The sequence below is a fragment of the Pan troglodytes genome, chromosome 11, assembly GCF_028858775.2.
Source record: "Pan troglodytes isolate AG18354 chromosome 11, NHGRI_mPanTro3-v2.0_pri, whole genome shotgun sequence".
Classification (NCBI taxonomy): Eukaryota; Metazoa; Chordata; class Mammalia; order Primates; family Hominidae; genus Pan; species Pan troglodytes.
In genome coordinates, this window is record NC_072409.2 from 106,555,170 (window position 1) to 106,580,906 (window position 25,737).

The 25,737-nt window shown below is 34.6% G+C and overlaps 1 protein-coding gene across 37 annotated transcripts in view; it reads left to right on the forward strand.

Annotated features, from left to right (window-relative positions):
- The window catches only part of PTPRD (protein tyrosine phosphatase receptor type D), a 2,309,829-nt gene that overhangs the window by 1,217,473 nt on the left and 1,066,619 nt on the right, over positions 1 to 25,737 (forward strand). For 36 of the 37 annotated variants that reach the window (XM_054658683.2, XM_054658684.2, XM_054658676.2 and 33 more), the window contains one exon: positions 992 to 1,025. The gene's annotated coding sequence lies outside the window, so the exon portion shown is untranslated. Of the gene's footprint in view, positions 1 to 991; positions 1,026 to 2,424; positions 2,476 to 25,737 lie in introns of all 37 variants that reach the window. The other variant, XM_063787984.1, reaches the window with a different exon arrangement.

The following is a 25,737-nucleotide window of genomic DNA, read 5'->3' on the forward strand; positions in this document are numbered from 1 at the left end:
ACCATATGCTATCTATACACTAAATAAATTGTTTCCTTTAGCTCAACTAGCATCTTCTGGACATCTCCTATTTCAGAGGCATAGCAGGAAGTCTCCTGGGTAGGGAATAATGAACAGGGTTAAGGCATAAACACCAATATGGGCTAAACACACAAAATAGAATCTGATAAATACTGTAATAAACATATAAAATATGGTGGGAACATCTAGAAAGAAAATAATTTCTTCTCTAGGTGTCAAGACGACCTCTACTGAAGAAATGTTAATTGAGCTGGCCATAAGGAATGGCTAGAAAAAAATATTGAGGCAGAGCAAATGAAGTAAACCGAAGTATGGAAGGAAGGAAGGAAGAAAGAGAAGCAGGGAGGGAGGGAGGGAGGAAGGGAAGGTGGGCTTATGATTCGAGACTAGTGTACAAGGGAAAATAGTGGGAGATAAACTTGAAAGGTAGCATGAGTATGCACTGGAGAATTATGGAAAAGAATCATAAACAGTTAGAATAGGACCAACCTACTAAAGCTCCTGAATGCTATGCTAAACACTTTAGTTTGTTTTAGGTAGGCAACAAAGAGAATTTTTGAGCTCAGGAAGGTGGTGTATATGGCACTATCAGAGCTGAGAATTAGGACAAGTAATTCAAGATTGTGTTTGTGCCAGGACCAAGATTGTATTAAAGAGATGACTCTGTATTTTTGCCTGCCTTTTAAACATATATATCAGAAGAAAATATTGGTACAATACATATATATGCCAGGTATGCCTATAAAAAAGATTTTTTAATAAACAACTAATATCTGTTTTACTGCTTAAATGGTGGTGATGAAACACTTTCATCTGAAATAAATAATTGAGGTCAGATAACATATCTTCATTGCTTACTTAATTTTATTTTGCTTCTATATATATGTCCATAACATGTGTTTGAAGACAATTTGAAAGGTTTTGGTAGTTTTTATGATCACAATATCAAAATACATTTTTGTTGTTTCAGATGATGGTGCCTGTCCATTAACTGAACAACTGTGGTAAGTTTATTTTGCTCATCTTGTGTCTGCACAGAATACTTTTCTTTTTGATATTCTAAAGGATTTATTTTACCTATAAAACCTTTGGTTAAAATTCTTTGAATGAGTTTCCTTCTGGCAATTCATTAGGCATTTTAGGACGTTTTGTTTCTTCTTTTGAGTTAGAACTGAGACTTTAGTTTTCAACCAGATTTTGTCAACAGAGATGTTTATTTTCACAAATGCTTCACTTACTCAAACTTTAACAATCTCTCAATCAACTAGAAAAGTAATATCCTGTTGTTAGTTACTCTTTTAGTAGTTACAAGAAACACTTTATAGTTTTTAGATTGATAGCAGAATACCCAGTGGATACTGACACAAAAATTATTTTTTTGTTTTCTCTACTATCCATGCAATAAGAGAAAGAAGAAAAAAGAATTTACATTCCTTAGCTTACATAATTGCCTTATATTGCTATGATTATTCACTGGAAACTAAGATGAGTGGATATAACTTGGAACAATATAGTTAATCTCTGGAGAAGTTGCTACCCATTTATGTCTCTCTTGGAAGAATAAACACAACATATTTGTGTGCTTTCACAGTACTGGTAAACTGGTATTTTCAAGGATTCTCTGCACATTGCCAGACTTAGAGAAAGAAGACTCTACATAAAATTGTTACTCATTTTACTTCTTGAGAGTTTACCAGTTTAGAGCAGATTGAGAGAAAGTATTGCATTTTTTGTTCTTATTCAATTGCGATAAGGAAAATGTTATGAAAGAGTGTCTTTGTATAGCATCCTCCCCCTTCCCTCAGACTAGACTGCTTGGTAAAATAAGAAATGGCCAGAGTGGGAGCTGGTTGGCAGGAAGATAACAATTTTGAAGGTGTAAAAAAATTTACATAAGTTTTGGGTAAGAAATAATAGAGCAACTGTATGGGATGCTGTATGTGGTGTGACTTAAGAAAAAGCAAATGTTGGAAAAAAATATTAAAAGCCTTATTGTATATTACATTGGTGCTTCTCAAACCTTAATATGTCTATGAATAATGTGGGCTATCTTTTCAAAATACAGATCCTGATTTAGAATCTGAGCCGAAGTAAGGCCCAATAATATGCATTTCTATTAGTTCCTAGGTGATACAAAGCTGCTGGTTTAAAGACCATGCTGTAAATAGTAAGGTAGTATATAAATAACTCTGTTCCTTTGACGGCTCCCCAAGGGACTTCAATCAAGACATTAATTTTTCAAATGTTTGATTTGGCTTTGACTTTTAGTGCTCTTGATTCAGTGTTCAAAGATTGTCTTAAGATTTACAGCAAAAATGTTGTTTTGTTGAGTCACATACAAAAAGAACTGGGTCTTGACTAGCTTCTATGTCTGTTTTCCCTCTTATTACCTAATTATTCCAGGGTAAACTGTAAAGGATTGAAGAAAGTCAGTCTCTTTCAGTCAAGTAATTTGTGAGTGAACAAAATACAAGATTTTACAAAAATATAAATATATTATTCTAATACTGCAATCTATTCAAAGGCAATCATATCACTTTGCAATAGTCCGATTACAAAAAGCAACAACAATGGTTGTGGGGGTAGATAGTCCTAACCATAATACAAGTAGACATTATCGTCATTATTATGCTTGAAAGTACTTGAGTTTTGCTTGAAAATGTGATAAAATGCTTTTGGTTTCGTACCACATTCCTACTGACGTTGTGAATGCTTTCCAGTCTATTTGTTCAGCTAGTTCAGATCTCAAGATTACTGAGAAAAGGGGGTAGATGCCAAAGTTGGCAGGTTTGGTTAGTAACCATGAATAATGGGGTCAAGAGGAAATTGGTGCAAGGAAATCTGCCACTGGTCCACTGGTACAAGGAAATCTGAAGAATTTTCTGAAACCCAGAGTCTTGTAGGTGCTTGAAGAAGGCCATGGAAGTAGAAGTTTCAAAATCAATTGAAGTTTTCTGCTAAAACTCTCCTTTCTTAAACCAGGTTGCATATCAGAATCAACTGTGAAGTCGAAAAGGCTAGTTAGACCTGGGGAGTACCCAAACCAATTAACTCAGAGTCTCTCAAGGTAAATGAAGCCTAACATCTAAACTTTGATGTTTCAGCTCCCTGGTGATTATATCAGGAAATGGAGTTGAAAATCCCTTACATTAGGGCCTGAAATTTTACATTTTCAACAAGTTCTCAAGTGATATTTATGTTGCTGCTTTGTGGATCACACTTTGAGTAGCAAGGACCTATTAGACCCCATACTTTTTTTTTTCATGTTCCTGGGAGGGTCAGCATCAACTGGGAGTAGTCATCTTCTCTCTATGGATGAGGGGAGGAAGGGAAAGGAAGAAATGAGAGAGGAGACATCCAAATGGCACATGGTGGAGACATGGTAGAATGCACAACTCCCCACAGGATTGAATTTATAGGTCAATGGAAAAACCTCTGTACCAAAATAGCTTCTCTAATTAAATCATATGGTACCTGAACATGCATTATTAAAATTCATTTGATTTCACTGCATTCCAAAGCTGACTATGCAAACATGATCTTTGGTGCAATTGTTACAAATATAGAGCATGGAAGGAGGAGTAGAGTGGGCAGGGATCTGGATTTTAATAATCATCCCAGATGATTTTAATCAAAAATGGAGCTTGGAAGCCATTGTTTCAGACCACACAAAACCATCTTTCTTGACTTTCTTTCAATATGCGTACATATTCCCGTTCTTTAAATCAATAATGTATATATACTATTCTATGCACCAATAGAGCTCAATATAACAAGATAATAATAATAAGAGCTACATGGTGATGACTATTTGCCAGGCACTGTTGAGAGTTTCATATTTATAAGGACAATCCTAGATAATATGTGCTATTATTATCATCTTTACATATAAGAAAACTGGGGCACAAAAATATTAAATTGCTAAAATTTACATAACTGGTAAGTGTTAGAACTGAGATTCAAACTCAGATATTCCGGCTACACAATACATGTTCTGTAAACTTCCAATCAGTTGTGAATTGATCCATGTATTCAACAAACACTTCTGGAGGAGCTTTTATATACTAGGCAATTTTTAAGGCACTAGGAATAGAGCACTAAAGGCAATAAAATATCTTCACCTATGGAGATGTCCTTCTAGTGAGAGATGCAAGCTCTTACTTTTAGAACAACCAGAATTTTTTAAAAGATCTCATCATGAATGACATGAAGACACAGAATTCAAATATAGCCATTCCATTTGCTTTCTGGATGATTTTGTCAAATCTCTTTACCTGTTTAGTAATCTGATTAAATGATGTAAAGGGACATGTAAATAGCTTATTTTTATTACATCATATTTTAGCATAATAAAAGTTTTGTGTGTATGTATGGTTTAAAAAATAAAAGTTTTGTGTGTATGTATGGTTTAAAAATGTCTTAATGAAAAAGGTTGATTTTCTCCGTGGCAGTAGACACTAAGGGCATCATGAAAGCACTAGCTATCAGGAAAGTATTGGTGGCAATGTTGCGGAGTTCGTGTTGGCATGGGTGCTAGTAGTTATGATATTTGTGATAATGGTGATGTTGACTGAAATGATGAAATTGATGGTAATTACTACCACTTATTAAGCACTTACTATAGCTCAGGCCTTGTGCTAAATTATTTATATTCAGTATTTAGTCCATTCCGCAGCCTTGTGGAAATAACAGTGTATTTTAGAGCTCAAGAATCTGAGGATTAGAAAGCTTAAACTACTCACCAAGTCACATAGCTCAGCAAATAATGGAGGCTGAATTTAACCCAACTATATCAATTATCTGTTGCTATGGAAGAAACCACCCTAAATCTCAGTGCCTTAAAATAAAAATTTGTTATTCCTCATGATGCTGAGAGTGGATTGACTATGCAGTTATTCCACTCCAATAAGTGTCAATAGGGATCTCATGCAACTATATCCAGCTAAGAGATTAACTGGAGGTCTCAGTTCTTTTCCATGTGGCCCCTCTTTCTATATGGTGAGTCATCTTCCAATGGCTGTCCATATATCCTTTCCATATAGCAGACTAGCATGGTTTTTCGCATAGCATGCAGCTCAGCTCCAAGGAGTTTAGCAAAGGAGAATCCCCATTGCAAGTGCCTCTCCTGGTATCAAGCTTGCTAATGTCCCATTGGTCAAAATAAGTTACATGAACAAACCCAGAGTTAATGAGAAAGATGACAAGTATAAGCATACCTGGAGGCATGGTTCAGTCTATCACACCAGATATTGTTGCAGGGCTTTCTCCTCAGTTCAGCTAAAACCAGGTTCTTGTCACATGGCCAGGAAAGATTAGGTTTGTGGAAACATAGAAGGGTGAGAATAACAATTTATTGCGTAAAAAAGGAAAAAGAGAAAAACTTTCAGCTGAGCAAGAGGGAATCTGATTAACCAGCTCCCGCCCCATCACACAGGAACTTAAGAGGAACTTAAGGCTCCTCCCCTCTGCAAATGACAGGAATTTCCATGGCTCCACCCCATTCTCCCAGTGTGCAGGTTGGTCAGAGGTTCTCCAGGAAGCCCTTTTTGCTTGGCTGTCTCAATGTGGCTGACTCTAATTACTGTAATATAGTTTCATTACTATAGTGTATTCCCTCCCTGAGGAGATTGAAAGTGAACACTGGAAGAAAGCAGACTACAAAATATTGTTGAAGAGACAACATAGACAAATTTGACCTGGGCTTATTCCAATAACAGTGGGTCATCTATGTAGCCAAGAAGAAATGCATTGTAGAAAATTCAGTGTTACATAAAAGCAAGGTTCAAAGTTCGAAAATTCAGAGACTTTGAAAGGATCTCTTTATAGTCTGATTATCAAATTACCCTAGAGTCACAGCAAAGGTAGCAAAACTGAAAATTTACAAGCTAGAATTCTACTCTTGACCTAACGTAGGATCCCATTCTTGCAAGGACACATCTGCAGGCAGGTAGACAACAGAAGGACCGTGGTAATTTTGTATCTACTGATATGAGACAATTTTATCTCAGTTGAATCCTCAAGACCAAACCCAAATATGCAGAAAAGATCTTGATTTGAATGATTCAAAAGCTAAGACTTCTGCTGTTACCAATGACCTATCTGTAATGTACAGAAGTCTCATTTTGAGGTTGTGAATAACTTTGCATTGTAAGCAGGTTTATGACCCAATGGGCCTGTCAGGATGACTTAACTACAAAACAAACATCCCACTTACTAAGAGCTTTATCACTGCGGTCATCAATGTGCCCAGATTACTGTATGTAGCACACTGCTCTCGCTAAGGGCCAAGGGGAGTCTCAGTTGTCCAGCAAGACCATAATGAAATAATGAGTTTTGCCTCACTGCTTTTCCGGCTATTTCTTTTTTCAGGAACTCTACAGAGAATATTTGTCTCCAGGACTATAAATTTGGTACTTTTCACCACCTCTAAATTTTCTCTGTTGCTTAAGAGTAGTAAGGATCAACACCCTACTCTCATCATTTACAGACTAACAATGTGGAAAATTGAGTGAACTCAATATGATTGCCACTCAAGGGTTTTCTCTGTGAACCAAAGTCTTCTTTAAATTTTGAGACACATTCCAAATAAGAAGGCAGAAAGGAACAAAGGGTGTGTAGAAGAAACTTTTTGCTTTTTCTTAACACAGAATAGAAATACAGTGGCATTTCCCTCTATTATGACTAGAGGCAGGGCCCACTTCCCATGTTTTTCCAGGGAGTTTCGTTTTACTACTTAATAAAAACTGAAAACATATTACTATAAATGGAAGAGAAATAATGCCCTAATATATCAAGTAGAGATTTCTAAGTTGCACCAACAAAATAATTTGGTGCATATACAAATGAGGACTCACATATACAGAATTCAGATTTTGTGTATGCAAAACAGATAATTGTACAATCAAAGAAGTGCCTTAATGAAAATCATTGTATATGCAAATTCATCACTTGCTAGAGCAGTTATATTTTGGTACATGCATACATAATTAGTGATTTCTAATTTAAGGTAGTGTCATGGTGGAAATAGTCTTACCTAGTGGCATTCATGTTTTACCCATTAGTCAAATCAAGTCTTATATTTTTTATTTTTTTATTTCAATAGTCACATTAGTCATTTAAAAAATGAAATGTCTTCTTGTTTATCAATATCATTTAAAAATCAGAGTAGTTTATAGCCTCTAGTTTTGAAAACTGGCTACACAAATTATTCCTTGGAAAATACTGATATGTCAGATGTTGACTCACTTTCAATTTGGGGGCTTATTTTAAATGATAAAGCAGTAAATGTGTAGCATAGATAGAATATCCCTGATCATAAACCCTCCATTTATTTCACATTTTTATTCATATTTGACATTTCTGAAAATTAAATAGATTTAAAAGTCAATTAGTGACTTAATGCAGTCTCTTCTGCTTAAAGCAAAGCTCAACTTAATAATGCATTTCACAATAAAAACTATCTTATCAAGATATCTTGACAAACACCATCTTGCAATCAACACCATCTTCTTAGAAATCCAATCTTGTTATCAATGACAACAAACACTTGCCTGTGATTACTATTTGCCAGGTCACTACCTCTCACAACCAGCATGTAAGATGGATTTACTGAATTTCACAGATGAGGAAACAAACACAGGTTACTAATGTATTAATAACTCTTTCAAAGTCACACAGCAACTGCTTGACAAAGTGAGGAAATTCAGAACTTGATAAGACTGTGCCTGCTGTCCTCCTTAAAAGCAACACTAAGTCTGCATCAGTTGCTCATGTAAAGCATCTGTGACTGTACTAAAAGTTGTAATGAGATCTACTTGTCCAAGAGTTATCTCCTTGATCTCTTACCTCTTTTACCTGTCCTAAGGCAATAATAACAATAATAACACATTTTTAAATTTTTAAAATTATTTTCTTCTTTTCTTTTACTCTCTTATCTTTTATTGTTTCTATGAATACGTTAGGACATTAGATAGCTGTTCAGAGGGCCTGGAGAACTGCAAGACAGAATCTACCATTGACTGATAGAGTGGACGAGTATTTCATGGAGCCCAGGAATTTGTTTTCCCATTTCTCTTAATAAGCATATTAAAAGTAAAAATCTAAGTACTTCTGTATTCTAATTCACATAATCTTTGCTCAAAACTCTCCAATGGATCCTTAATCTTACTCAGAATGAAAGCCAAGTCCTTACAATGGCCTTCAAAGTTGCCCATCCCCTAACCTCCTGTGTGACATGGTTTCCCACCTCCATCTTCCTCTTTCACTTGCTTAAGATAATCCGGCTTCCCCACTGTCCCAGGAATCCCCAACCAATGTCAGGCTGGAGGACTTTGGCCTCTGCTCTGTGTACCTGGAGTGCTTTCTCACATAACAGCATGTGACTTCCCCTAGCAACCTTGAAGTCTCTGCTGAAATGTCACCCTACCGCAATGCTTTTCTCCCACCTCTGTCTCTTCTTATCCCACTTAATGCTCTTAATCTATTTTCCATTGCCTCCAGAGCACTTACCTACCTTGCCTTTGATAAATCTATTTATTTGTCCAGCCTTTAATACTAGAATCTATAGAAACTAGGGAAGCCATAAGAAAGGAGTGACTTTGTTTAGAATATTCCCTCCTGTATCCCCAGGCTCTGGCACAGAGTGAATGTTCAATAGCTATTTGTGGCACAAATGGACAGTCAAATTATAGAAATAAACAAGTAAATGAATATTCTAGGACTCTATTCAAGGATTCCCTACTTAGCTGTTGCTAGAATGACTGTCTGTTAGGTACAGTATCAAATGGTTTTCTTTACAGCATAATACGCATGAATATATATTCAAGGCTTCTCAATGGTTAGTATATCTCATTTTATGAGGCAAGTTAAAAAGGTGAAACTTAAAGTTATTGCAATTAGAGATAAATTACTGGAACATAATTAATGTTTTTTTATTATTATTATTATTTTGAGATGGAGTTTCGCTCTTGTGGCCCAAGCTGGAGTGCAATGGCACGATCTCAGCTCACCACAACCTCTGCCTCCCGTGTTCAAGCAATTCTCCTACTTCAGCCTCCCGAGTAGCTGGGATTACAGGCATGTGCCACCACGCCCGGCTAATTTTGTATTTTTAGTAGAGATGGGATTTCACCATGTTGGTCAGGCTGGTCTCAAACTCCCAATCTCAGGTGATCCACCTGCCTCGGCCTCCCAAGGTGGTGGAATTACAGGCGTGAGCCACTGCGCCCAGCTGCGTTTTACTATTTTTGAGAACATAATAAAAGCAATCGTTAAGCAGTATGCTGCTAGATATATTACCCCTATTTTACATGTTTTACATATATTATCAAATTTAATCTTCACCACAACCTTATAATGGAGGCACTATTATTATATCAATTTCATAAATGAGAAAAATGAGGCACAGAAAAAGTTTAGTTACTTGCCCAAAGTCAGAGACAATCCCATAGACTCCTATTACAAACTGAAACATATGCATATATATTTTTTCTCCCACACTGATTTATTGTTCAGCACCAACTCTCCCTAATGATCCTGATTAAAATACCCACTGTGAAAGATTTTTTTTTCAGAAGACTGGCAATATTATTGCATTCCCTTATACTCATTATCTCAGAAAGCCTGCTTTATTATTTATTCTTTCTGAGTGTTTGAGAAATTATCTTGGAGAAATTAACAAAATGCATTAGTATACACATGCTACTTACTTTCCTTAGACTAATACCTATAATTACTGGAATAAAAGATTTTTATTTAATTTTTTTATGGCAGATTTCAGCTCGTATATTTAAAACTTTCCTGGTACAATCTGTTTTTTTAGTCATGTTTCTTCATAAACTTGTATATGAGAACAAGCCTGTGATTGAATGAAGCCTTAGAATCATTCACCATTGCTTTCTCTTTAGTACCTGACTTGCTTAAAACTAAGGTAGCCATACATCTTAGTTTACTTGGACAGTCCTAGTTCATGTCTCTTCTCCCAGTGCAATTATTAGCATGCTATACATTTAGATATATTGATACATTAGTGCTGGGAAGGGAAGAGAGTGGTCCCTTTAAATGATACAGAAGAGGGGAAGGGAAGTGCTGAGTAGAGGAGTGTGTGGTCCCTGGCTAAAGCTCCATCCCCACAGACCTAGGTGAGGACAGGCACTTCTGCCTTTGTGCCCAAATGTTGCATTTTCAAAGACCACCCTGGCCTGCCACAACCCCCATCCTGGGCCTATAAAAACCCAAGGCCCTAGCAAGGTAAGGACAGAAGTTGCTGGACAGCAAGAGGAACATGTCAATGGCAGAAGACACAAGCGGCTGGTCGTGGGGAAAACCAATTTCCCTTCTGGCTCCCCCATCTGCTGAGAGCTACTTCTACTCAATAAAACCTTGCACTAATTTCCCAAGCCCACGTGTGATCCGATTCTTCCAGTGCACCAAGGCAAGAAACTCCGGGATACAGAAATCCCTCTGTCCTTGTGATAAGGAAGGGGGGTCTAACTGAGCTGGTTAACACAAGCCACCTATAGGTGGGAGGCTAAAAGAGCGCCCTGTAACACATGCCCACTGGGGCTTCAGCTGTAAACATTCATTTTTACCATAATGAAAATGAAATGAAAAACATTCATTTTTACCGTAGACATTGCCATGGGGTCGGAGCCCCACAGCCTGCCCATCTGTATGCTCCCCTAGAGGATTGAGCAGTGGGGAGCTGAAGAAGTGAGCCATGCCCCCATCCCATAGGCCCTGAGAGGGGGACAAAGGAACGCTTCCTATTTCAATATGACAAATAATAGCATGTACTATCACTTTCAGAAGTGCCTCTGAAGTGTCCATAATGGACAATAATTTTCTGCTCACTTAATTTAAAGAAGATAAGTGATATTTATAGAAAGTATTAATAAAAGCAGAGGAGGGAATTTTTTTCAGCCAAGAATCCTATATCCAGTGAAACCACCTTTCAAAAATAAGGTTGAAATAAAAACATTTTATCTTTAAAAAGAAAAAAGTCTATACTCTAGGTATAAAAGGGGAAACGAATAAATGTCGTCAGTAACTTTATTTTAATTTCAAAAGAAGTCACTTAGTTAAAATCTAAGGAAAAAAAAATAACATTCACCAAAATGAGACACTCTAGGCCTAAACTGTGCTTAGAAATTCTCTCAACAAATCTGAAAAACCAACTTGTATTATTAAAATAGTCTTTGCCAGGAAGCATAAAACATTTATTTCTCTGGGTCTTTACTAGATTTCACATAAACACACACTGAAAACATTAGAGATGCCCTAGCTGAAGTACTGTGTTCCATTTACTGTTGCAGAAAATTCATTCCAATGTAAGCCTTTGTAAATTTAGGTCTTTGGCCATTCTGGCTAAGACAAAGGAAAGAACAAATAATCAACCTTAGCACCTGCACTCACATCAAAGTCCCTCTGAGCGTTAAATAAGTTATGTTATTTCTCATCTGAGCTGTTAGGACACAAATTCTTGGAATTCTCAGTCTGTAGATTTTGCATAAAGGGTTGTTTCATTTCTCCCTTTAGATGAGGGAAAATGCCTCTGTGTTGGGGCTCAGGAGCCTGAGATGGACCTTTAGTTCCCTTTTATTTCATAAAATACCAGAGTATATCCAACTGTCCATGAAGCCTCAGACCTATAAACTATAACCCACTCCTTGCCTTTATTTTCTTTTTTTCCCCATCCAGAGGGTTAATTTAACAATGAACACAGAAATATTAATCATAATATTTGTGTGATTTTGTGTACATGTGAAGGTTTTAATTTTTAGAAAATTAGGAAATATTTTAATTTTTCCTCATATTTTGCTATTCAAAATGTATTTTGCTGCAACTCTCTCACCTCCTCCTCTACAAATTTATATAATAACCATTGTTATAAAATGCATATTAGTCTTCAAAATGATTGACTTGGACGACTTAATTATCACCAAGAGTCTCACCACTGCCCTGTTGAAGCTCCCAGAAAGGCTAATGCAACCACCATTCGTTTTACAGGGAACTACCCTCACTCTTCATTCTCTTATTTGCTGGAGTCTTCTCTACTAAAATATGTTGCTTGACATACCAGAGGCATTTGAAGTTGTTTTCTCAGTGCCGTACCTCATTGGTTCAATGTGAGGCATTTTAGCAGGTCAGCAACCCTAGGTGATGAATCCCCATGTGGTTCATGAGTCTGTAGACTCATGCCTGCCAGGGGCTCACATACTTCATTGCAGTCACGTAGGATTAAGGGAAATCTAGAAGATGCATGGCATTGGAAAGATATATTGGAAGCTGTCATTGTAACTAAGCCTACAGACCAGGACTCAGGTAATGCAATTTCACCTAAGCTTGGGGTAAACAAATAGTTGCCTCTTTTTGTAGTGGGAAGTCTAAAATTTTCCCTTAGGTAAGTATTTTCATATAAGATGCAGGCCATATTGGGCTTCTGCAATCTCCCAACACAGCTATTCCAGAAGCAAATAGATACACATGCAAAGGAGGCTCCTGGTGAGTGTTCATAACTGTTTTATGATACAGCATATTTTAAAAGAACATAAGACTGGAGTCATAGTTAGGCTTAAATGACACCTCTAATATTTACCTTCTATGTATCTTTGGACTGTTCACTTTAATTACAGGATTATTTCTTCAAATGGAAAGCGGAATTTAAAAGTGACATTCACCCCAAAGTTATGTCGACTAAATGAGTTAATGTATATTAAATACATAGAAAAGTACATGGTTTAATGGATGTTCCCTTACCCGGCATACTGAGAATGATCATTCTTCTGGCCTATATTCACTTTCACTAAGGTTTGTCCAGTCTGGGCATCCACACAAGCATGCACATAGCCATGTCACAGAGTAGCTAGAAGGTTTATGGATGAAATATTTGCTCACTGAAAGGACTGGTAACTTTATTTCACACACTTTCCTGAAAATATATATGAAAGGATTGGTTTCCTGTGATTACTGACCCAGGTTAGGCTTAAAGCAAAAGTAGAATCTGTAAGCATTTTGAGATCCTTGTGAAAGATTGTCTAGTACTTTGCTTTCCTCTCATTTATCTCACTTTCCTCTTGTTTATCTTACTCTCTGTGACCACATTTTGAAGACTGTTGATCATACAGAAGAAAAATAGTCTATATCCTGGAGGAAAACTGTGGCAAATAAACGTTTGACTAAAATTTCTGGCTGTCTTCATAGTGCTTGAAAGTCCAAATGAATATAGGTGAAAATGCCAAATTACTTTAAAGGCTTTCAGACAAGTGGATACTTGGTAAATGAGGACAGAACATGTGGATTCATTATTCTTTTTTTCTGTTGATATTATGTCTACATCCTGGCATTATGTTGGAAGACCTGTGTTTGTTCAACCTATGAAATAGCTTCAGTCAGGAAATAAAATTCCTATTGCCCAAATAGCACCTGATAGAAAAAATATAAATACTTCAAAGTTTGAAACACTGTTTAGAAAAAATGATATATTGAGCATATGTATGCTCAATCAATTATGAGGGATACTATGAACAACTTTTTAAAGTGTTTGAGAGTTTCAGAATGCATAATTGTTTCAGGGGCACTTTCTTTTCTAATGTCTCATCCCATGTGGGTGTTTTCTCCAACAGTCACCAAATAGAAATATCACTAAAAATCTGAAAACAAATAGTGAAGCATGAAAAAAGCAGCAATGAGAAAATTCATCATAATAGAAAGTCTCTATAATAATATTTAGTGATCAAGGAGCTCATTTTATTAGTATTGGCAAACAACCAATAACTACAAGTTACAAGAAACATTAACAACCAGGGTAAAAAAGCAATCAGTTTTTAAATGTCAAGGAATCTCCTTATTTATTTTTTAGGAGTTGGCTTAATTAGAAAAGTTGTTACAAGTGCCAAGACCATGAAAGGAACATATTTTACAAGTTAAATAAAAATGTAGTGAATACTTACTGCAAGAGCTCAAAAACTTGACCTCAGCATACCAGGTGATTAGTGTTAGATTCATACAAAAATGATGTTACTACATTGAACTATCTCTTGGATAGGGTTGTTGACCCACCAAAAAAAAAAAAAAAAAAAAAAGCCTTGTCTTCTGCTCAAATTTCATCTTCAACACAAAACCTTTTATACCTGACATAAACTGCACACAAAATTTTACAATACACAACATGGTACACCGAAAATCCAAAGAAGCCTAGATTTATTCATCATCTTCTATACCTACTAGTTCACTGATTTTATGTAAGTAACACACTGAGATATATGTTTGTTTGTAAAATATAAATTATGTATCTATAAGCAAAAAAAAAGTATATGAAAAGTTTTTAATGTCCCTTCATTGTTTGAATTCAATATAATTAGTAATAGAATGTGGTTGTTGGCAAACTATATCTCGTATATAGGTTTATGCTTATTAGACTTTTTGTGTGTGCACAGGGCCTTGTGTTTAGTTCTGGTCAATATACTGAGCAGGGTTAGATATCACTTCTGGAACAAGCATTGAATTACTGTTGCAAAAACACACAGAATGCTTTGTTCTTTCTGGAACAATGATTATCAGGATTCAAGGTAGCTACTCTTCTATTAGACTTGATCCCTGAGTTCCCATTGTGAGCTGAACGTCCTTGCTGAGGGACTCTGGAATTTTAGCGTAAGGGAGAAATAAATATTTACTTGAGATTTGGGCCTGTTTGCTACTGCAGCAGGACTTACCCTACACTTACCAATAAATATAATTAAGGTACCGCATAAAAGCTTATGATAACTTTTCATAAAAATAAATGTAAGCATAGATATAAAAAGTGACAATATATGAATCACAATTTTTTCTTAGCCAAATCATTTAACTTTAATAATGTATTGCTTAAAGCACTAAGAAATTCCCAAACATGGTATTGCCTCAATCAAATAATATACTCAGGATGATGAAGAGCAAGTTGGTGATATTTTCTGGCCTCCTTATTCTAGAATTAATAAGTTCAGTTAGTACTTTGTAAATCACATTATACAAATTCTCTTAAGGATATAACATGGTGAACTTGTATGTCCATAGTATACTTTCTGCCATCTGTTTACTTATTTTGTACTCAGAAATAAAATTTTAAATATTTATTAAATGTTTAATATGTTTAAAGCATATATTGGTTCATTGGATAATATGAGAAAAAAATAGGATAATTTTCTTGTCTTTAGGGAGTATATAGTCTAGTTGGAGAATAACTCTGGAAATGATATGAAAGTTATATAATAGCACAAAACCTGAAAAGTGCCAAATCACAAAAGAAAAATGGTAGGATTTCATAAAAAGTTATTTTGATCTAAAAATCCAATTCCCAAATTTAAGAAATATAGAAACACAGTCTGGTGGTGACATGGCAGGGAAATTTTACCTAAGATAATGTCCTTCAGATTCACCCATGTTGTTGCAAATGACAAGATTTTCTTCTTTTATAAGGAACATAATATTCTATTATATAAATATACAACATTTTCATTTATCCATTTATCTGTTGGTGGGCATTTAGGTTGGTCGTTTTTGTGTCTTGGCTATTGTGAATCATTCTGCAATGAACATGGGAGGTCGATATCTCTGAAATTCTCATTTCAATTCTTTGAATGTATATCCAGAAGTAGGATTACCAAATCATATGATAAGTTTTATTTTTGATATTTTAAGGAAACTGCATAATGTTTTTCATAATAGCTGTACTATTTTACATTCCCACCTACAATGTGCAAGAGTCCCAATTTCTCTGTCCCCTCATGGACACTTATTCTCTCTCTCTCTTTCTCAATAAAACCATCCTAACAGATGTGAAGTGATATCTCATTTTTCATTTTGATTTTGCATCTTTTAATATGCCTTGTGGTTGTTTGAATGTTGTCTTTGGGGAAATGTCTATTCAAGCCCTCTGCCCAGTTTCTATTTGGGTTATTTGTGTTTTTGCTATTTAGTTGTAGGAGATTCTTATATATTTTGGATATTAGCCCTTTATCATATATATGGTTTGCAAACATTTTCTCCCATTCGTAGATGACCTTTTTAATTTTGTTGATTATTTCTTTGCTGTGCATAAGCTTTGTTGCCTCTGCTTTTGTTATCATATCCAAAATGTCATTGCCAAAACCAATGTCAATAAGTTTTTCCCCTAAAACTATCAGAACTAATGTATGAATTTAGCAAAGTTGTAATATATAAAATCAACATATAAAAATTACTTGTGTTTCTATAAACTAAGAATGAATCATTCAAAAAGAAAATTAAGAAAAAAAATCCCATTTACAATAGCACAAAAAAGAGTAAAATACTTAGGAATAAACTTAACCAAGGAAATGAAAAACTCATATACTGAAAACTACAGAGCATTGATGGTAGAAATGTAAAGAGACACAAATAAATGGAAAGATGTCCTGAGTACATGGATTGGAGAATTTAGTGTTTTTAAAATGTGCATACTACCTATAGTGATCTATAAATTCAATGTTATCCACATTAAAACCCCAATGATTTTTTTTTTACAGAAATAGTCAAAACAATACTAAATTTCACATGGAACCACAAAAGATTCAAAATAGCCAAAGCAATCTTGGGGAAAAAAAGACATAAGCTGGAGATCCCACTTCCTGATTTCAAAATACATAACAAAGCTATAGTGCAAACTCATATTGCAAACTTTATGGTAGCCACTAAAAAAAAAAAAAAAAAAAAAAAAAAAAAAAAAAAAAAAAAAAAAAAAAACCACTTTTTACAAGTGTAGCTGTCTGAGCATGGTGGCCCACACCTGTAATCTCAGCACTTTGGGAGGCCGAGGTGGGTAGGTTGCTGAGCCCAGGAGACAGCCTTGGAAACATGGTGAAACCCTGTCTCTACAAAAATACAAAAATTAGCCGGGTATGGTGGTGCATGCATATAGTCCTAGCTACACAGGAGGCCATAGTGAGAAGATTACTTGAGCCCACGAGGTCAAGACTGCAGTGAGCTGTGATTATGCCACTGCACTCCAGCCGGGTGACAAAGTAAGACCCTGTCAAAAAAAAAAAAAAAAAAAAAAAAAAAGCATATCTGATGTACTAAGAAAAGAGAGAAAATTGAATCGTATAAAATGTACAATTAAAACTACTCAAGGCAGTAAAAGAGTGAAGGACACAAATGAGAACAAAGAACTTGGACAAGAAATAGAAAAAATAGTAACAAATTTAATAGTATTAAAACAACTATATCAATAATGACTTTGAAGAACAATGGTCTAAGTGCACAAATTAAAAGACAGAGATTGTCAGAGTAGATCAAAATATAAGACCCAACTATATGTTGTCTATAGGGAAGCCACATTTATATAAAAATCATTTATCGATTAAAAATAAATGAGTGAAGAAAAATATGCCATAGTAACACTAAGCAAAAGAAATACGAATAGCTATTATTAGTTTCAGACAAAGCAGATTTCAAAGCAAATAAATGCATCAGGAATAAAGAAGAGCATTACATAATGATAAAAAGGTCAATTCTCCAAGAAGACGTAACAATTATTAACATGTATACACCTAAAAATAGAGTGTTAAACTATTAATACAAGAGGCAGAAACTGATAGAATTATAAGGAGAAATGGAAGAATCCACAATCATAGAGATTTCCACAGTCCTGTATCGGAAATAGTCAGACACGTCAGGTAGAAAATCGGTAAGTACATAGTGTTGTTGACAACACCATCCATTAATTGGATATAATTGGCATCTATACATACTTCATCCAACAATGGCAAAAAAATTCTTCTCAAACTCACATGGAACATTTACTAAGATAGACCACATTCTAAGCTGTGAAACACACGTGAACAAATTTTTAAAAATAGAAGTTATGAAATGTCTGCTTTCATACCACAAATTAAACTAGAAATCAATAACAGAAAGATAACTGGAAAATTGTAAAATATGAGGAGATCCATGATGAGCTTATTTCACATTGCATGCCTGTATCAAAACATCTCATGTACCCCATAAGTATATATACCTACTGTGTACCCACAAAAATTAAAATTAAAAACAAATATATAAATGATAAATTGCATTCTTCTAAATAACACACAGGTCAAAGAAGAAATCTCAAGACAATTTTAAATATATTTTGAAATAAATGAAATGAAAACACAACTTATCAAAATGTGTGGGATGCAGTGAAAGTAGTGTCTAGAGAGATGTCTAGCATGATTAAAACTCTCAGTAAAACTAGGGATATAGGGAGAGTTCTTCAGTTTGATAAAGAATCTCTACAAATAACCTACAGCTAACTTCAAACTTAATGGTAAGACACTCAAAGGTTTTCAACTAAGATAGGATTCCCTATCTCGCTACACCTTTAAACACCACATTTGAAGTCCTAGTTAATGTAACAAGATGAAATTAAAATATATAGAAGGGAAAAGAAAAAAATGAAAATATCTTTCTTGCAGATAACATGATTTTCTATGCAAAAATACAAAAGAATCAAAAAACACCTAGAACTAATAAGCAACTAAAACAAGATTCCATATACAAGGTTAAGATACAAAAGGTAATTGCTTTCCTATATACCAACAATGAACAAGTGGAATTTGAAAATAAAAACAAAATAACACTTACATTAGCACACTTCAGAAATAAATAGTAGGTAGAAATCTAACAAAAAATAAATGATCTATATGAGGAAAACTACAAAACTATAACGAAGTCAAAGGAAAACCAAATATATGGAAATATATTTCATGTCCATGGATAGGAAGATATAATATCAAGATGTCAGTTCTTCCCAACTTCATCTGTAGATTCAATGCAATCCCAATCAAAATTTCAGAAGGTTAATTTATGGATACTGACAAAATGATTCTAAAGATATATAAAGAGAAATAATATCCAGAATAGCAAACAGAATGTTGAAGGAGAAGAACAAAGTTGGAGGACTGATATTACCTGACTTGAAGACTTAATACAAAGCTACAGTAATCAAGACTGCATGGTATTGGACAAAGAATAGAAAAGTAGATCAATTTTATGGAATAGAGAGCCCAGAAATAGACCCACATAAATACAATTAAATGATTTTTGACAGTGGAGAAAAGGCAATACAATGGAGTAAAGATAATCCTTTCAACAAATGGGAGAGGGACATCTGAACATTCACAGGCAAATATATATATAAATATATATATCTCAAATATATCAAATATATATCATATATATATATCTCAACATAGACCTATGCCCTTCACAAAAAATTTTAACTCAAATGGATCATAGACATAAATGCAAAACTATAAAACTCAGAGAAAATAAAACGGGAGTAATTCTAGATGACAAAATATAGCAATGACTTTTTAATTATAACACCAAAGACTCAGAACATGAAAGAAATAATTGATAAGCTGGGCTTCATTACAATAAAAAACTTCTGATTTTCAAATACAATGTCAAGAGAATGAGAAGATAAGCCACAGAATGGAAAAAGAAAATATTTACAAAGGATACATCTGATAAGGAGCGGTTATCCAAAATAAAATCAACAATAGGAAAAAATTAAAAAGTGGGTGAAAGATTTTAAGGGATACATCAGCAAAGAAGATATACAGATGGCAATTAAGCATATGAAAATGTGATTCACAGTATATGTCATTAGAGAAATGTGAATTCAAACAACAATGATATACAACTACACACCTATTAGAATGTAAAAATCCCAGAACACTGACAAAACCAAATGCTAGCTAGGATATGGGACAAGAGGAATTCTGCTTCATTACTAGTAGACATGTAAAATGGTAGAGCTACTTAGGAAGAAAGCTTGCAGTTACTTACAAAACTACACATACTCTTACCATATGATGCAACAATCTCCATAGTATTTATGCAAATGAGTTGAAAACATGTTCAAAGAAAACCTGCACACAGATGTTTATAACAGCATTATTCATAATTGCCAAAATTTGGAAGCAATCAAGTTGTCTTTCACTAGGTGAATGGATAAACTGTGGTATATCCAGACAATGGAATATTCACTGCTAAAAAGAAATGATCTGTCAAGCTATGAAAAGACATGGAGAACCTTAAATGTGTATTCGTAAGTGAGAAAAAGGCCATATGAAAAAGATATATACTGTATTATCAACTATATGACTTTCTGGAAAAGCGAAAATTATGGAGATATTTAATGATCAGTGGTTGCCAGGGGTTGCAGTGTGGATTAGGTGGGGCATAGAGGATTTTGGGGTGGTGAAACTACTCTGTAATAAACATCCATAAAGTGTATAACACCAAGAGCGAACCCTAATGTGAACTGTGGTCTTTGGATAACGATGTTTTAACGGAGGTTCATTATCGGTAGCAAATATATCAGTCTGGTGAGAAATACTGATGATGGGAGAGGTTGTGCATATGTGGGAGAGGGAGTATACGTGAAATCTCTATACTTTCCTCTCAATGTTGCTGTAAACCTAAAACTATTCTTTAAAAAAAAAAATAGTCTTAAGAAACAACAACAAAACAAAAATCTTCTAGAAGAGGTGCTTTCTTCTTGAGAGTTAAAATATTATTTTAAAAAGTATGCCTAATAGGTATGACCCTGCCGTGTCTCAACTATGGTACTTCTCTCACTTCGTGTAGTTACTTTTACCACCCCCTGATCCGCCACCACCCACCTTGTTTCATCTGTGCCAACATTTTTCCGCTTAACTGGGCCACTGTTAAGCTGTTTGTAGGCAATGTCTGAAGGGATTTTGCATAGTCATCCATTCCAGAAGCTTTAGTTTTATGTAAAGCTGGGGGTTGGATTATGGCTCTGCTGGCCATGTGGCCTTAAACATATATCCAAATAAAGCCTCTGTTTCTCTGATAATAGGATCAATAATAATGCCAAACTTACAGAGTTGTATATATGGATGAGATGATGTATATAAAGGACTTAGCACATACTAAGTTCTCAACAAATTATTATTATTTTTTTCTATGATCCTCACTTGCTGACAAATATTAATGTTTTAATTTAAGATGCTTGATGAAAATTGTTGATAATCACAGGAAAACATCTTATTTGTGGCATTCTATACCGGAAGAATTAGCACAAGAAGTACTTTTTGTTCATGGAGGACTACTGTTTTGTTCCTTATATAGTTATAGTAATTTCGATGTCTATACTAAATGCACAAAGATACTGTATTCATGTATATCTATGTATGGACATGTATTTGCATACATGATTAGTTTATGCATAAAAACCTTATAACTGGATGTTTTTATATGTTTTATTTTAAAATTGTTTTAACTCCTTTTGAAATTAAAAAAATATATGTTGCCATAGCCAACATCAATTCTCCAGCCAAATTCTTCCTTTAGCTTGATGATGCTTTTAAAAAATTTCCACATTCCCTGCAGACAAGAGACTTAAAATTTTCAGTTTTTATATTGAGTGCTCCCTAGAATATAGATCTGAGATTTGGTCTCCTAGCCCAAATTTTTTGGAATTTTCTTAGTGTCTATTAAGATGGGATTACTGAGAAAGTTACTGAATACTAAAGGGTATATATTTTCCACATTATGTTCTATGTATAACTTGGTGTTTCATTGGATCCCGCCTTTCTTTTTTCATCCTGAGACTGTGAACAAAATGTTATACTGCTTTATAATAAGAGACCCGAGGGGTTCTATTTCAGTCTTACAGTCCTATTAAAAGCTTTTGAACATGACTCTATTAATGTTTTTTTTTCCTTTTAAGACTGGATTCATTTTCAAGACATAGACTGTTTCATTTCATATCTTAAAGCTCTTCAGTGTTTAGGAAATGTTTCACTTTATTAAATGTCAATTTCTGTAGGATATCAGTAATTAAATACCTATCACCAAATTTCTTTTAAGTGAAGTTAATGGGCTTGGGCTCAAAGGTGAAATTTAATTCCTAGTCCTAAACACTATGTAGGTCAATACATTTCATGAAATAATTGCATGCATATTGTAATTTAAAGGATAATTTGACAGATGGAGGAAGGTTTGGTTTTTAGTAATCACAGATTAAGTTGTCTATAGCCAAAGTCAAATTTTATAGGAGGGTGAAACTGAGGCAGCTCAAACCTGAGCAAACAGTCTTGCATTAGTGGTCATCCAGGCATTTGTTTGCCATAGAGAAAACAATTTTACCTATCCTACACATATAGATTATAGTAGAAAAATGATTTTGAATGAGACTTTTTTCAAGGCCATACACTCAACACAAATTATTCAATGGTTTTTAACACTGAAATATGTAACATAATCAAAAGGAATCATGGTATAGTAGAATGTTAAGATCTACTAAATAATAATGACAAGGTCTTCCTTGAGCAAGTTCTCATTTTCTTGCACTTTATATTATGAAAATGTCTTATCACTACCTTCTTTACATGGAGAATGGCCTTTAAATCCTGACAGACATTTTATTTTATTTTTACTGTGGTAAAATATGTGTAACATACAAGTTACCATTTTACCAATCTTTAAGTGTGCCATTCGGTGGCATTAAGTATTTTAACACTGTGCAACCATCATCATTATCCATTCCTGGACTTTTTCATCATCCCAAACTGACTTTTCATATCCATTAAACAATAACTCCTCCTCCCTGCCATTGATAACCATCATCCTACTTTATGTCTCTATGAATTTAGCTATTCCAGATACCTCATGTAAGTGGAGTCATACCACATTTATTCTTTGTTTTCTGACTTATGTCACATAGCAAAATATTTTGAAGGTTTACCTATGTTATAGCATGTATCATATTTTCATTCTTTTTTGTTTTTTGTTTGTTTGTTTTTTGAGACAGAGTCTTGCTCTGTCGCCCAGGCTAGAGTGCAGTGGCGCAATCTTGGCTCACTGCAGCCTCCGCCTCCCAGGTTCAAGTGATTCTTCTGCCTCAGCCTCCCGAGTAGCTGGGATTACAGGCACATGCCACCATGTCTGGCTAATTTTTATATTTTTAGTAGAGATGGGGTTTCACCATGTTGGTCAGGCTGGTTTTGAACTCCTGACCTCATGATCCACCAGACTTGGCCTCCCAAAGTTCTGTGATCATAGCATGAGCCACAGCGCCCAGCCATTTTCATTCTTTTTAAAGGCAGTATCGTATTTTGTTGGATACCTGCACAACATTTCGTTCACTTATTCATTGGTGGATTATCCACATTTGGCTACTGTGAATAATGCTGCTGTGAACATTGGTATAGCAGACATTGTCTTTCAGTATGATGTAGAGAATTTATGATATTAACAAAAATGTTTCTTTCAAGTTTTGTTTGAAACACATGTGCCAACACACACACACACATACACATACACACACAGAGTTTGGTTATAGACCTATGTTTAATCTGTTCTATTTTGTAAAAAAAAGTTCTAGTAACTGAGAGCATGACTGAATCTCTATGATATTTTTGCTCATGATATCCAATGCTTTAAAAAATCTTTTATATCAAGCCAAATTCAAATTTCTTTGTCCCTTCTGTTATTGTTATTGATAAGCAGGTAGGCTATTAATAACAATAATTTCTTTCATGATTGGTCTTAAGACCATGAGAGCATTTAGGAGACTTGAAAGATGAAAATGGTGATGTTTCAGACCTTGCCCAATGTAAGACAAAGATGGCCCTGGGGCACTCTCAGGCTGGTGCCTTGTTCTTTGCATATGCATTGTTTTACAAGAGCTTAGGTAAACTTGGCAATACTCTGAACAGTCAGAGTTTGTCCATTTGTTACGACGTATTGAGGGTTTTAACCTGGGAGAAATAAATGTAAACTGTCTTACATTAAGGCCTTCTAAGACTTAATTCAGTTGAAGCATTTCGTCATTATTTCCCTTTACTTTACCTTACTTTATTACCCTCATTCAGCTTCATCCTATTAAACTACTTTCTGGAATATGCTTTTACTTTATGTTATAGTTAAAACTGCTTTTATTTTCTCAAATGTTGCCCCTTTCAATTTTCCCAGAAATTAGTAATTATCTTCTTCTTCTTTTGAAATTCTATAGCACCTTAAATATAATTTTGTTTTGACTTTAATACTCCTGTTTTAAAATTTTAATTATAGAAATTACATATAACTATATTCCTTATAAAATTTTTAAATAGAACTAATATAGATTAAAAAGTACCAGTTTATTTATTTTACCTCCTATTCCTGTCCCCCTTGGCAGCTATCTAGAATTTTGCAGTCTATCATTTTATATATATGATGGAATACTTTACATAAAATCTGTGTTTTTCATCACTTAATATTTCTGGAATATTTTTAGGTTAATATTTAGATGCACATTTTTATGGTTGCATACAATTCCATAATATGGATGTACCATTTTTCTTAATTTATTTCCATCTAGTAGATGTGTTAATTGTAATAAATGATAAGCTCATTAAAATGCCTGTATTATGAAAGCTACCATAAGCCAAATTAAAAGACACATTAAGAGAAAATATTTGCATTATATATAATTGATAAAATATAATGTCCATAATATATAAAAAATTAACAAATACATGAAAATAATGCAAGTATTCCAATATAAAATGTAAAAGAGCACTGGGCTGGGCTGAAAAAAGTCCCCAGAGATTTCCAAGTCCTAAACCATGGCACCTGTGAATTTCACCCTGGATAGTCAAATCTTTGCAAAAGCAATTAAAGATTTCCAGATGAAGACATTATCCTGATAGGCTCTAATGTAATCACAAATTTCTTTATAAGAGAGAAGGAAATGGAGATTTCATTAGAGAAGAGCAGAAGGCAATGTGCTGGCAGAATCAGAGATTGGAGTGAGGTGACCATAAGTCAAGGAATGCTGACAGTCACCAAAAGTTAGATGAGACAAGAAATTAATTCTCCCTGGGAGACTCCAGAAAGAACCAGTCCTGAATACCCTTTGAGTTTAGCCCCATAAGACTCATTTCAGAATTCTGGCCTCTAGAATTGTAATTTCTATTGCTTTAAGCCACTAATTATGTAGTATGCGATTTGTTACAGCAGCACTAAGAAACTAATACAAATACTAATAACAAGCATTTCTGTAAGGTTTCTAGGTGTTAGGTACTCTTCTTTGCATATAAATTATAGAAAGTCACTTAAATTCACTTATTTCTCTCACCAACTTTAGCGGGATTCTGAGGCACTGGGAGTTTAAGTAGCTTGTCCACGATTACACACCTAAAAAGAGGTAGAACAGCTATTTGAACTGAGAAAGTCCAGGTTTTCAGTCCATGTCTTCAACCTTTGTACTATACAGCCTCTGTGAAAACTATTAGTTCCAAAAATACAATTTGATGGCTAAGGAACATAAACTGTCAGATTGAGCATAGCATCAGAGATAGTGGCAATTAAAGATACGTAACATTGAGTGTTTGCAGAGATGTAGAAGAAGAAAGTCTTCATATTTTGTGAGACTCTAAACTGGTATTTTTTGTGGGGTAATATTAAAAGGTTTCTCAAAATGGAGAGTGTGCATTACTCTTTGACCAAGTGATTCCACTTAAAAAGATATCCAGCCAAACTAAGCTTCATAAGTGAAGGAGAAATAAAATACTTTACAGACAAGCAAATGCTGAGAGATTTTTTCACCACCAGGCCTGCCCAAAAAGAGCTCCTGAAGGAAGCACTAAACATGGAAAGGAACAACCAGTACCAGCCACTGCGAAAACATGCCAAATTGTAAAGACCATCGAGGCTAGGAAG